We start from the raw sequence: 13,006 nt of genomic DNA on the forward strand, positions 1-13,006 counted from the left end.
GTATTTCCCACAACTTTTTATGAGGAACTTTGCTAAATATGTAAAAAAAAAAGTTTAAAAAACATAAAATTTACTGTACCAACCACCTATATCTTAAAGTTAATATTTTGCCATACTGAAAAGTAACTTAAAGACATTTCACCTCTAAATACGTCTCATAAAAATAAGTCACATAACTATATAACCTCATAGAAAATGGACAGTCCTTTCTAACATCTAACACCTAGTCTATTCTCTGAGTTCCCCCGTTGAGCCTGTGCGTTTCTGCACACCCTTTGTTGGACCTGCTTCCTCCAGCTACACCAGTCCCTTCCGTTGTTCTCAGGATGTGTCCATTGTCACGTTCAGAATTTAAATAGTTTATACATGGCTAGCATGTGGTGTAATTCATGTCCTGGAGCTTCTGTAAATTAGAGGTTGAGGCCAAAGGCTTAACTGAGCTCAGGTTAAACATCTTTATGGTTGCAGTTCCTCCTCCGTTGCCAAAACTCACTATCAGGCCAACATACCATTGGAGATGTGACAATTGGCTGTTGAGGTGGCAAGCACCAGATTGTCCCGATGTGATTCTTCCTGTTATGGTTAACCGTCTGTGGACTGACACTTGGGCAATGTGGCTGTCCTCTTAACCAACAGATTTGTACCTAGTCATGTTCTTCCCTAGTGGCAGTCCTTGTCTGGGCCAGCCTTTCCATTAGGTCTGCAAAATCAGTGGTTTTCTATTGCTCTTCCCACACTTGCTAGGCAGTATTCTGTGGGGAGGAATTTTCCTTCATTAGCTGAAAGTGCATCAGAAGTAAGACTATGCTTAGCTCTTTCCACTAGTTAACCAGTTTAGGAGGAGTGTGTGTGTGTGTGTGTGTGTGTGTGTGTGTGTGTGATCTACGGTGATGACAGATGAGTCGATGTGTTAGTCAGTTACAATCACTGCTTCTGGCGTTGTCTCTGGTCTCTGGGTGCTTTATTACCTTCTAACACATGACATCTCAAGTTCATCCTACATCTCCATCGCCCCAAACCTGCATGGAAACAGCTCTCCTGAAACTCCTGGCTTCTTTTTATAATGAGCTATTTAGAAACAAGATCTGGGCATTAACACACACTCGTTGCAACTGGAGTGGCATTAGTGTTTCCAGCCAACTTTATAAAGAAATCCTCTCTTCGCTCATTTTTCCGGTTATATCTTAAGTATTTAATGAGAAATTCACTTTTGCAATGGGGCCCCTTGGGAATAAACCACCGGTCTTATCAAGCATCCAAGTAAACTGAACAAATACATGCACTGAAAGGAACAATTATGATCACAAAAGGTCTGGTGCAAGGTCATGAACCATTTGTTCAGGGGAATGGAGTTTGTCAGTTAGCCTGGCAGTGGGTTAAGTGTAGGCCAGTTACAAAAGCAAGCAGGTTGGGCTGGAGAGATGGCTCAGTGGTTAAGAGCATTGCCTGCTCTTCCAAAGGTCATGAGTTCAATTCCCGGCAACCACATGGTGGCTCACAACCATCTGTAATGAGGTCTGGTGCCCTCTTCTGGCCTGCAGACATACACACAGACAGAATATTGTATACATAATGAATAAATAAATATTTAAAAAAAAACAAAAGCAAGCAGGTATATGGTAACTGCCTTTATAACTAACCTTTATAAGCTAATAACACCTTCCATCACCCCATCACTTGTAGTTGTGATGCTGGTTTGAACTTAGGACCTCTACTAGAGACACCACCAGATTCCTAACATATTTCTTTGTGTGTGTATGTGTGTACGATGTATGTATATGTATGTGGTGCACCTGGGTGAGTAAGCCAAAGGTCAGTGTCGGATGTTCTCTTCAATTGTTCTCTACCTTGTTTTTTATTTGCTCTTGTTTATTTTATATGTATGGATGTTTTGCTTGCATGGATGTCTGTGCACTGTATGCACGCAGCCCTTGGCAACAACTGGAAGAGGTCCTAAGATTCCCCCGGAACTAGAGTTCCAGATGATTGTCAGCCACTGTGTGGGTTCTGGGACTCGAACCCTGGTCTTCTAGTAGAGCAGTCAAGTGCTCTTAGCCATCACAGCATCTCTCCAGCTCTCCATCTGAGTTTTCACACTGAAGCTGAAAGTCTCAGATTCCACCCACTGGCTAGACAGCAAGCCCCATACTCACCTGACTCCTCAGCACCAGGGCTACACATTCCAGCACATCTGGTGTTTACACATTCCAGCACATCTGGTGTTTACATATTCCAGCACATCTGGTGTTTACATATTCCAGCACATCTGGTGTTTACATGTATGCTAAAGCTCTGAGCCCGGGTCCTCGTGGCCGCACCACACTCCACCATCAGCCATCTCTCCAGGCCCTGCGTCACACTCCTTAAACTAGCTCTGAGGATCTGTTGAATGCAAACATAGGAGTGTTTTGTCTTTTGAGACAGGTCTCACTGTAGAGCCAGACTGGAACTCATTATCCTCCTGTTTCAGCCTCCACAGTGCTAAAATTATTACCATGTACCAACAACGGGCTTAGCCATAGTTTTGGTTTTATTTGACTAAGTCTTAGTATTTAACCCTTTAACGTGTAATGATTCCGTTTTGTTCTTGTGTCTGCTCCATGCATAAGTCCGTAAATGGAATTTACATCCTCCATGTTGCTCTCAATAGGGCTCTGCATTTCACCATATTTACTTGTCCCGTTGAACATTAGAACCATAAAATGCTAAGCACATTCTCCTTGGTGATACGTACAGAGTGTGTGCTAAGCATCATCTGGCACTCCACACTGTAAGCAAGGGCAAAGTGAGCCCAGGGTATTGAAGCGCCATTTCATAGGTTGCACCGTGACAGAACATGACTGGAAACCCATACCTTCCAGCACTTGAGTCCTTGTGAAATAAGCACGCAAAAGCTCTAAATACAAATAGTACGTATATATAATTTTACAAAGTTATTAGAACATTGAAGGCATCTTTTGTCTGTTCTGCCTTTTCATATGCGGTTTCCTTAAATGGGAATAGCTCAATTCAAGATGCAAATCCTGTATCTTCAAAATGTTCAGAACCATATTGTCAAGTGATCACCTGGAATACATGAAAAATACCTTACGTATTTGAAACTGAATTGTTTTAACCCAAAAAGGCCTTTTAAATTCACTGCACCTGATGAGAAAGCTGGAAGCTAATATCTTCATAACTAGACCTGATGATTTTTACAGAGTGATGTCTTTTCCTGAAGACCAGTCATAGACCATACCAAAATAAGATCTGTATCTAGAATATAAAAAATATGCTGGGCATGATGGCTCACGCCTCTAATCCCAGCGCTTGGCAGGCAGAGGCAGGCGGATCTCTGTGAGTTCGAGGCCAGCCTGGTCTACAAAGCAAATTCCAAGACACAACATGGCTGTTACATAGAAAACTCCTGTCTCAAAATATTGAGAGAGAGAGGGGGGGGGGAATTATCTTACCCCACCAACCTTGATATGGGATGTCCTGTATATATGTTGCTTTTATTGGTTGATGAATAAAGCTGTTTCAGCCAATGGCTTAGCAGAGTAAAGCCATACGGGAAATCTAAACAGAGATATAGAGAGTAGGTGGAGTCAAAAAGATGCCATGTAGCTGCCAAAGGAGATAGATGCTGGGTCCTTACCAGTAAGCCACAGCCAGAAATTGATTGATTTAAGATGTAAGAATTAGGCTGGGAGGTGGTGGTGGTGCACACCTTTAATCCCAGCACTTGGGAGGCAGAAGCAGGTGGATCTCTGTGAGTTTGAGGCCAGCCTGGTCTACAAGAGCTAGTTCCAGGACAGGCTCAAAAGCTACAGAGAAACCCTATCTCGAAAAACACAAACATAGGCCAAGGCCAAGCAGTGTTGTTGTTAATATGGTTTCTGTATGATTATTCCGGTCTGGGCAGCTTGGAATGAATGAACAGCCTCCATCTACACCACCGGATGCTGATTTAAAATATGACCTCGTGAACCATCAAGATGGCTCATCAGGTAGAGGTGTTTGCCACGTAAGCCTAGTAAGGGAGAGAACCAACTCCACAGATTTGTCCTCTGACCTCCATGTCACACAGAGTACGTAACAACAAAGGTTTGTTTTCCAGTGCTACCTAGGAGCTGGTAGATGTGTCGATGGGTAAAGAATTGCCACACAAGGCTGATGACCTGGATCCAAGCCCTGGAACCCATCTAAAGGTGGAAGGAGAGAACCATGTCCTTAGACCTCCAGACAGACACACACCACGGCACATGTCCTCACACACACCGTGCAGTCCCATCACAATAATAGATTGTTAAAGCAGTCCTGGAAAGTGCATCCATTCTGAGGGGTCACAAGAACCCCTAATGTGGAGATGCTCCAGGGTACTAGGAAAAGCGAAGTGGTGGTGCAGGCGCTCGCCTTTAATCCCAGCACTCCAAAGGCAGAGGCAAGCAGATCTCTGAGTTCAAGGCCAACCTGATTTACAGAGTGAGTTCTAGGACAGCCAGGGCTACACTGAGAAACCTTGTCTCAAAAAAACAAAACCAAAAAAAGAGTACTAGAAACCATGCCTACAGACTCACCCCTCCTAGGGTGGGAGCAGCATGAAGGGTTCACTTGCAAACCAGAAAAGCACCAAGAAGCACACGAGGCAGTAAGGGCTATTTGGATGAAAGAGTCATTCAAACATCCATTATGCAAAGTCCTAGCCACAAAAAAACAAAGGTATTCTATGGATTTACTGTCCTTGGGTCACCGCTGCTGTGATGAAACACCATGACCAAAAGCAACCGGGGGAGGACAGGGTTTATTTTGCTCACACTTCCACATCACTGTTCATTGTAAAAAGAAGTCAGGGCAGGAACCTGGAGGCAGGACCTGATGCAGAGGCCGTGGAGGGGTCTGCAGACTGGCTTGCTCCCCATGGTTTGCTCGACCTGCTTTCTTCTAGAACGGCAGGACCACCAGCCCAGGGGTGACACTACCCACAGTGAGCTAAGTTCCCCCCATCGATCACTAATTAAGAAAATGCCCTAAGGGCTCACCTACAGCCTGATCCTATGAGGCATTTTCTCAACTGAGATTCCCTCCTCTCAACTTTATCTTCTACTGAGTTGACATAAACGTAGCCAGGACAGATTCTTTCTTCTAGGATAGACTCTCAACCATACAATTTATGATATGAAGTAATTTATCATTAAAACATTCACACAAGCAGCCGCACAGGCCCTGAAATTAATATTAATAATGGCCCCCAAACATATCCAAATTCCTGAACTTGTGAATGTGGAACTCTTTGTTTTGTTTTGCTTTGTTTTGTTTTATGCAAGTGCCAGGATTACACCGGGGATTGAACTGAGCTTTTCGTGAGAGCTGGGCAAGCATTCTTACTTAATGGAAAGTGGTGGGGAAAGAGGGCTCATTGGGGATCTAGAGATAGGAAAAGTCATTCTGCATTGCCTGGAAGTGCTAAGTGAAGTCACAAACGCATTGGAAGAGACAAGGGAAAACTTCGCGAAGAGAAAGTAACGTGAGCGCACTGAGACCAAAACACACTCAAGCCACAGAGGAATACCAGCCACTGGAAAACGGCAGGACGCGTCTCGATTTCGCCACTAGAGGGAGCAACGGCTCCGACATCTTGAGGCCTCGCTAGTGAAACCAGCAAACTCCGGCTCCGATACCACAGTCCAGTCAGTTCACTTGCTCAGCCATAGCTAGCCATTGCCAACTTCATGATTTATGCCCCCATATCTTGACAGAAGGAAATATAGACACAGAGTCATTTTTCTGCTGCTCTTTGTTGGAAAACAAGTCGCACACGGTAGACGCATCTCTCCGCCTCGGGTTTTCACCTGAAAAGACACCGCAGATTCCCAGGAACTGTGTCTTAGATTCGCACCCCTCCGTGTGCCAACTTTCCCTGGATTATTTTCAAAGTCTAACACAAATTTCTGTTCTTCCCCACCCTGTTTCCCGCTCGCTCCTAATCTTAGTAACTAAAATCCTAGCACACACCCTCCCGCTCTTGCTCCTTCATCCTCCATTGTCTTACTTACAGACTACACGATTCTGTATATAAGATGAGGAAGACTCCACTAAAAAACCCTTGGTATTGATAAACACTTTCAGTCAAGTGACAGGATATGAAATTAGCACACGAAAGTCAGTAGCCTTCCTACCAACCATAATAAATATGCTGAGGAAGAAATCATAGAAACTGCCCCATCCCAACAGCCTCGGGTAAGGGGACCACTTTGAAGTAAACCTAACAAAGGAAAACAAAAGACCTCTATAAAATGAGAACTTTAAAACAAGAGAGAGACATTGAAAACCAGGTAGAGGTGGCACATGCTTTTAATCCCAGCACTCGGGAGGCAGAGGCGGGTGGATCTCTGTGAGCTCACGTCCAGCCTGGTCTACAGATCGAGTTCCAGGACAGACTCTAAGGCTACACAGAGATACACAATTGAGAGAGAGAGAGAGAGAGAGAGAGAGAGAGAGAGAGAGAGAGAGAGAGAGAAAGAGAGAGAGAGACTGAAGGCGACACTATGGGGTGGAAAGACTTCCCATGCTCATGGATCAGAAGAAACAGTATTGTGAAAATGTCTCTTACCTATAGCTATCTATAGATCAATGCAATCCTCATCAAAATCCCAATCTTGTTCTTCCCCATCCCCCGCCAAAAATAAAAAAAATCTTAGAATTCATTTAGAAACACAAAAGATCTTGGATAGCTAAAGTAATCTGGAGGCAAGAAGGAGGAGGGCTGGGTAACTAATCAGGTTGTATTTAGTTGAGTCCTAGGAACCAAGCACATGGTGCCGGCACAATGACAGACATGCTGATGAATGGACAGAAGGTTCAGATACAAACGTTTGCAGCTAAGGCCTCCATCACGATGCTGGGAAACCTGGGTATCTACATGCAGAAGAACAAAACCAGAGCCTTACCTCTCACCCGAAACAAAAATCAAACTCCAAATCAGTCAAAAACCTTCATATAAGACTTGAAACTCAGAAACCATCAGAGGAAAAAGTAAATAAAATACTTCAGATGTCTGCGTGGGTAAGGACTCCCTGAAAAGGACTACAGTCACTCGGGAAATAAGGCCAACCGTTGATAAATGGAACCCCCTAAGATTAAATAGATCTTATATGCCAGAGGAAACCGTTAATCAAGTTAAGACACAGTCTACTGAACAGGAAAGCAATCTGCTCGCTACACGTTCAACAAAATAGCAATATCCAGAATATCAAATAACTGAGAAAAACCAAGCCACTGCGGCTGGAGAGATGACTCGTGATTCAAAGTACTGACTGCTCCCGCAGGGGACCTGAGTTTAGTTCCCAGCACCCGTGTTGGGCAGCTCACAAGTACTTGTAACTCCAACTCCAGGGTATCAGACGCCCTCTGACCTCTGCAGGAAACATCACTCACATGCCCAAACCCACGCATAGACACACACATATACCTATAAGTAGACTTTTTAAGTCTAAGGAAAGAAAATCTAAGCAACAAGGAAATAACAGTCAGTACACATTTGTATCGGGCTTTCTTTTGGGCCACCAACCAATTCCCAGATCATGGCACTGGAGACATTATTAGCTATGAAAGCTCGGCCTTAGCGTATGCTTGTCCTGCTAGCTCTTATAACTTAATGTGACCTGTTTCTCTTCATCGATGTTTTGCCTTGGTGCTTTTTACCTTTCTCTCATTCTGTATGTCCTACTCCATGTCTGGCTGGCTGGCGACTGCCCGGCTGGCTGGGCCCAGGCACGCCCTCTCTGTGCCCCTCATTCTCTTCTCTCTTCTCAGCTGCCTCCATCCCTCCTCCTTCTTATTCTCTCTGCCCAATTCCCCACTTATCCCTCTACTGCCTAGCTATTAGCTGTCCAGTTTTTTTGTTAGACCAATCAGGTGCCTTAGGCGGGCAAAGCAACACACCTTTACTTTGTTAAACATATGCAGCATATACAAATGTAACACATCTTTGCCTAGTTAAAGTAATATTCCACAGCACATATTTTTTAAGTGTTCAACATCCACAGCCATCAGGGAGAGTCAAATTAAAATTATCTCACCCTGTAAGAATGTCTATCCTCAAGAAAACAAATGACAATAATGCTAGCAATGATGTAGGGAGAAGAGAACCTTTATCCTGGTAGGAATGTAGCCACACAAAAAAGCCTAAAATGGGACTCCTGTGTGACCCAGTTATTCTACACCTAGGCATTTACTCGAAGGACTCTGTATGCTACCACAGAGACGCTTGTACATCAATATTTATTGCTGCTCCAGTCACAATACCCAGGAAATGAAATGGGCCTGGATGCCCATCAGCAGAGGAATGGATAATGAAAACGTGGCACATCCTCACAATGGAATTTTATTCTGCCTTAAAGAAAAATAAAATGATGAAACTTATTGTAAAATGCATGGAACTGGAAAATATTATATTAAGGGAGATAACCCAGACCTAGAAGGGCAAACATCACATGGTCTCATATGCAAGCCTAGCTTCTCTCTCTCTCTCTCTTTTTTTTTCTTCTTCCCTTTTTTGGTTTATTGAGACAGGTTTCTCTGTGTGTATAACTGACTTGTTTTAGAACTCCCTTTGTAGACTAGGCTGGCCTCCTGCCTCTGCCTCCTGAGTGCTGGGATTAAAGGCGTGCGCCACCACTGCCCCACCCAGCTTCTCATTTTTATGTGTGTGTATGTGAGCCTGACTGTGCATAGAGGCCAGAAAATCAAAAAAGTGTTTATGAGGGGAAGAAATAAGAGGCTTTCAGGGGCTGATAGAACACATCATATGGGGGGGCTGGAGAGATGGCTCAGAGGTTAAGAGCACTGGCTGCTCTTCCAGAGATCCTGAGTTCAGTTCCCAGTTCACAACCATCCATAATGATATATCGTGCCCTCTTCTGGTGTGCAGGCCTACAGGCAGACAGAACACTGTATGCATAATAAATACATCTTTAGGGAAAAAAAAGAACACATCATTTGAAGGTGAAAGGAGCAATGCCAAGAGTAGGAAGGGTGAGGCCAACAAAAGCTAAGTATATGTGAAAAAGCAATAAGGAAATCCATTATCTTTTAAGATAATTAAAAAATAAAGGTCAGGCAGTGGTGGTGCACACCTTTGATCCCAGCACCCAGGAGGCAGTGGCAGGTGATATCTATGAATTCAAGGCCAGCCTGGTCTACAGAGCAAGTTCCCAGAAAGCCAAGGCTACACAGAGAAACTGTGTCTACACACACACAAACACACACACAAGAAACAGGGATTTTGCAGATGTAATGACTAAGCGAGTTTTCTTGACTCAAGTGAGTCCTTTTCCAGGGGCTGTGTCATCTTGGGGACAGAAACACCATGAGAAGAGATCACATGAAAAGCAGGGGTCAGAGTGCTGTGCCAGCAAAGGAACACCCAGGTCCACTGTCAACCACCCAAAGCTGGAGAGAGAAGGGAAGAGACGTCCCTCAGAGCCTCCAGAGAAAGCAGCCCCACTGACATTAGCACCATGGGAGAATACATCTGTGTTGTTTTAAACCACCTGTGTGTGGGTCTTTTTATAACACTCCTACCACACTAATGAAACTGGGAAGCAAACAGAGATTAAAGGCCTGTAGCAGTTACATTACACATGCCTTCCCACTCTCAAAAGCCCTAATGCCATTTAAGAAATCCATTTTAACAGTATGGAATTCAGGCTTCATGGACTTAGTCGGCTCCTAGTGGAAGATGCTGACATTGCCCCCAACTCTTGGCTTTCGACAGACTATTTTTAGTGTGTGTGTGTGTGTGTGTGTGTGTGTGTGTCCCAGCCTGTATTTGTAATGCTTGACTGTTTAAGTGGATAAATCAGAAGTAAATATGACAAAATGTTAACCACTGTTATGGATGACAGGCATGTAGGTGTTGTATTTACTGTAGGTTTTGGAATGTAAAATACTCTAATCAAAATTATATTCAAAAATCATTCAAACAGAATAAAGAAACGGTTCACTCAGCCTAAGTCACTCTGTGGAATTTCTTCTGATAACAGTCTTCAAGTGACATTCCTGCCAAAAAGCCTGTAATGATTCATAATGAAACTCATTATTTGGTATGCTAATGAAAAAAAAACTTTAAAAGAAAAAAGAAGCTGGGTTTGGTGGCTCATATCTGTAACCATAGCACTTGGGAAGCTGAGGCAAGGGATTACTTTAAGTTCTAGGTCAGCCTGATGGGCAAATGAGACCCTATCTTTAAAAACAAAACAACCAAAAGTATCCAATAACTGTTCCTCCGTGTGCGTGTGTGTGTTCGTCTGAAGAACAGCATGCAGAGGTTCTAGAACATTCACACTGTTAACAGGCCTCACACCACCTAGATGTGGAGACACTGCCATTCCCCAGTCCTCCCTTCTCCAGCTCCTGCTGGCCTCTGCTCTGCTTTCTGTCTGTGAGTTTAGCTGTTCTGGAAACTTCGTGTGAATGGAATCACTCAGAAAGGCCTCTTGTGGACAGCGTCTTTGAATTATCACTTTGGGGGTTCACCCACATTGTCACACCCGCTGGCTCCTCCTTCCTTCTTACAGCCGAGTGACAGCCGCCGTGCGGATGCGCCACACTCTGCCCACTCACTGTGGCGCTTCTCCGCTGTCTCTGCCCTCTGACTTTTATAACTTGTATGTTATGAAAGTTTACGATCAATTTGATTTGGTTTGGTTTTAGAAGTTTTGTTTTTAAAAGGTAGAGCCAAGTGGGAAGAAATGAGGCCTGTCCTTGAAGGGGATACTAGGAGGGCAGCCCTTTCCTGTTCTTCTCTTTGCTGGCTCCTGGGAGGTGAACAGCTTCACCCCACCACAATCTTCCTGCCCAGACGCTCTGCCCTGCTGTGGAATGCTTCCCCCTGACCACAGCAGCTATTATCATCTCCAACGGAGAAGCTGTGACTGCTCACAGGTGACCCTCAGGATCAGGCCTGTTCCCTTCCCTCACAAAGCCAGGTGAGGAGGAGGGTCACTGGATCACTGGACTCCCATCTGAGATCGCAGCCCCTTCCTCCCCACCCCCGTCTGTACCTGCTGGCAGCTGCACTAGGCTTGGAAGCACAGCTGAAGGGGAGACTCTGTGCAGCTATGAGGAAGTCACTACCCATGCTAGGATGAGATGCTCCAGGAATACAGCTGTTTTGGAGTCGTCTCCACTCCTGTAAGTAACTTCTCACCCATGAGCCTATAAGCCAAACAAACTCATTGAATCACAGAGGTAGACCTGGCTAGATCTGTCCCTTTGGTTGGCCACTGGTGCCTTGTCTGGGATAAGAAAGTATGTGTTTCGATCTCCCCAAGGAAAGTTCCTGTGACATTCACCACAGGCCCAGAAAGAACAGAGTGAGCTGACCATGGACTGATACCTCTGAAACCATGAGCCCAAACAAATCTGCCCTCTCCGTCTACACAGAACAGAGAACACGCCTCCAGAGCAGGTCTTTGCAGCCACCTCATCCGTGCTGTCTCGAGTTAGCAAGCACCTATTCTGCATGCATGCAGTTATCCCCCTCACCTGAGGGGCTGTCTTCCAAAACCACAGTGGGTGCTCAAAGCAGAAGACAACCGCAGCCCTACCTACGCTGTGCTTTTCTTTCTACACACACTTAGCACACAGTTTTGTTTACACATTAGACCCAGGAAGAGACTAACAGCAACAATAAGATAGATGGACCATAACAAAATTGCACTTCGAGGACATTGTCAAGGAAAATATAGGCACCTGGAACACAAGCATGGGTGACCGCGGCAGTCACTCTGACAAACGGGATGGGCTATTAGCATATGTTCACACAGATACACTGGACAAAGGGATGGTTAATGTCCTGGGTGGGGCAGAGCAGGACAGAGCCAAATTCATCATAATATCCAGAATGAGGCATGATTAAACATTGCTTACTTCTAGAATTTTCCATTTAAGGGTTTCGGGGGGGGGGTGTCAAATGAATGTCTATGAATTCTGAACTTTTTTTTCTTTTTTCTTTTTTTTTTTTTTTTTGGATTTTTCGAGACAGGGTTTCTCCGTAGCATTTTTTGGTTCCTGTCCTGGAACTAGCTCTTGTAGACCAGGCTGGCCTCAAACTCACAGAGATCTGCCTGCCTCTGCCTCCCGAGTGCTGGGATTAAAGTCGTGCGCCACCACCGCCCGGCTGAATTCTGAACTTTTTTTACATTTCCAAAGGCCAGCCTCTGATGGCATTTGCAGCTGGTAACATAATTATGGTGACATAGTCCTTGCAGATGCCAAAACGCCACAGGTTTCTGTGTACTGCTGATTGCGTAGCTGAAGTGAACGGGAGCATGTTGCCCGGGACTGAGTATCGGCACAGAGTGGTCCTGCGTTTGCTGCTTTCCTCTTTCCTCCCCCTGGAAACTCTTTTCTCATGGCCATCCCGCCTATGGTAATCCTCTTATCCACCCAGCAGATGGCAGGAGAGGGATGCCTAGCAAATCCTCCACCTGCCCTGCACCGCTGTCCACAGGCATTCTCAACCAGTCCTGACGTCCTCTCTACCCACGCTTTTTGAACTCTCAGGAACGCAGTTCATACCGACGGAGGTTCCTCTTAGATGAGGGAGGGTTGTTTCCTGAGGTACAATGAGGGCAACAGCCATGTGGAAGGAGACCTGGCAAAGGAGGATCACCGAGCAGAGGTTCTGGACTGAGCTTCCCTGCAGCCTGGCTGGCCACCACGGCAGAAGTAATAACCCTCCACCTGCTCTGTGACCCCACCTCGCTCTCTGTCTCCTCGAGAGGACTGGACATCTAGGTGTGGCAGTACAGGCCTGTGATCCCAGCACTCACAAGGTAGAAACAGAAGGAGTCACCCTCGGCTACATAGCAAGTTCAAAGCTAGCCTGCGCTACATAAAGCTCTATCTTAAAAAAAAATGCTAATGGTGAGGATGATGATAATACCACCATCGGGTAGGAGAGGCTCCTCCCAACCAGACAGCCCGACCTTTTCACTAGGCTCCTCGGGAAGTTTGAGGA

The sequence above is a fragment of the Microtus oregoni genome, unplaced genomic scaffold (assembly GCF_018167655.1).
Source record: "Microtus oregoni isolate MIOR12 unplaced genomic scaffold, Mior012 000015F_ref0000493, whole genome shotgun sequence".
NCBI classification, from domain to species: Eukaryota; Metazoa; Chordata; class Mammalia; order Rodentia; family Cricetidae; genus Microtus; species Microtus oregoni.